Here is a 2,257-nt window from a genome sequence, read left to right as displayed (position 1 = left end):
GTCAGAAATGCCACGAGAAAGTGCCTGAACTGTTACAAAGGGGAATTTCTGTTCCCATTCGACACTAGCCAGGACTCGATCCAACTTTTCAAACATCGGATTTGGCATCACGTTAGCCCAGGTAAACTTTCTGCCCGAAAGCTCTATCTCTCTCAGATCCAAGCTTTCGATGATAGTGTTAAACATGAACGACCATCTGCTGTCAAAATTATCATTGTTCTTCTCATCACGCCTTCTGATAATGTTGAAATCACCCCCACTAGGATAGGCAGTTTCTCAGAACCGCAAATCCTAACCAAACCAGCCAAGGAATCCGGTTTTAGTTCGGGCTGTGCGGCACCATATACCGCCACCAAAGCCAAGTTAAACCCATCAAACTTCGACCGCACCCTAAACTTAACAGCAAAATCTCCCATGACCACACTTCAGACTTCTAGCGAATCACATCTAACCCCGAGTAAGATCCCACTTGATCTTCCTCGCGGTGGCAGACAATGCTAGTTAAAATCAATACCGCCCGATAAATTATTGAGAAATTGTGGCGAAAAATTATTTCTACCAGTTTCCAATAATGCGATAAAGTCCAACCTATGCTCAATAGATGCCTCTGCAAGAAACCTTCTTTTAGCCAAGTCTTTTAGACCTCTACTATTCCAAAAGATTCCTTTCATATCTCGTCATGGAATTTTTTAGCCGTTCGGATCCGAGCACTCCTACACATTGCGGAATCCGGGTAGATCTTCCGCTTCCATTTGCATTTAGGAATGTTCTTACTCTCCAGCCGGTCCTCACAACCAGGCTCAGAAGTTCTAACCAGAACATTCTCCACACCCTCATCCTCCTCCTCAGGCTCAGGAAGAGGAGGAGCAAGATCCGCACAAAAATTATCGAGCACCCTGACCCCCAAAGCATCAATATCAGAATCATTCATGGGTTTGACCGCAGCTAAGTTGCGAATCATCTCTAAAGCCCGCTCTGCCTCTAAATCCAGCATATCATTAACAGAAGTTGAAATTTCACTATCATTACTACCTACTGAAATTCCTAGCTGGTTTGCATTATTAATAATCTCATCATTAGAAAAATGCAAAATAGAATTAGAAGTATTAACCGACATACCAGTAGTGATCTCAATGTCATGAAGCTTGGCCGCCCTCATTGCGCACCGCTGCTGTATGTCGTCCACCTCCGGATGATCCTAGAGATGGCTGCTCAATCGTCGCCCCTCAGAGACCGGATCCGAAATACCACTGAACGCAATCACCTCCTCCCGAGTGGGCCTGCTTGTTGTGGGGCCTCCTGCCCCACCCTGAACATGCAACCGGTCATCCTCCATCGATGAACCAGCTGGACCGCCGAAAAGTGAAGGGGTGCTCAACGGCACTGGCGACGTCTGTTGCGCCCCACCACAGAGAGACTGCACCAAACCGGGGGATGGTAGAACCTGGGCCACCTGCCCGAGCTCCCCATCCACCCCGGTCCTCCAGCTAGCAGAAGTCACCGGCGCCCCAGGAGGGCTGGCCCCCCTGGGCACCCCAAGAGAAGGGGGCCCCGAGGCCACCTGCCCCGAGCCCCCTCCGGAAAGCGGAGCCGCCGCCTGCATCTCCGGCCTAGCAAGAGGAGAAGAAGGTGCCGAGGCCACCTGCCCCGGCCCCCCTCCCGAAGAAACAACCTCCACCACCGAGACCTCGTCCACCACGAGAGAAGAAGAGGGCTCTAAGGCCACCTGCCCCAAGCCCCCTTCAATAAACGGAGCCACCACCTGTAGCTCTGGCATCACGACAGAAGGAGAAGGACCCGATATCATCATCCCCAGACCCCCTCCTAGGAGAAAGACCTCCATCACCGGGCCCTCGGCCTGAGGAACATCAACGAGCATGTGGGAGGGAACCTCCTCCTCCTCACTCCTAACCGGGATCGACGAAACCCCAAGTAGTGGACTCACAGCTTCCTCAAAATCCAAAACAGGTAGCATGTTCTCAAACACCTCATCAGACTCCACCCGCTCACTCCAAAGCCTCGGGGGCGCAGAAGTAGGCTCGAAGGACCCAAATCTCAGAGTATTCGTAGGCACCGAGGAGGGTGGTACTGTCCCATCCCCTGACGTCTGAGAAACTGCTCCCGGTGCAGTGGACGACTCTCGTCCATTATCATCAACCGACACCTCCTTAAGCCCCGAACAATCATTTCCCTCGTGCATATCAATATCAGTCCCGTTAGCCACCTCGGCGAACAGACTCTCATCCTCAAACTCAAT

The sequence above is a fragment of the Triticum aestivum genome, chromosome 3B, assembly GCF_018294505.1.
Source record: "Triticum aestivum cultivar Chinese Spring chromosome 3B, IWGSC CS RefSeq v2.1, whole genome shotgun sequence".
NCBI classification, from domain to species: domain Eukaryota; kingdom Viridiplantae; phylum Streptophyta; class Magnoliopsida; order Poales; family Poaceae; genus Triticum; species Triticum aestivum.
Note: the sequence above shows the minus strand (reverse complement) of the source record.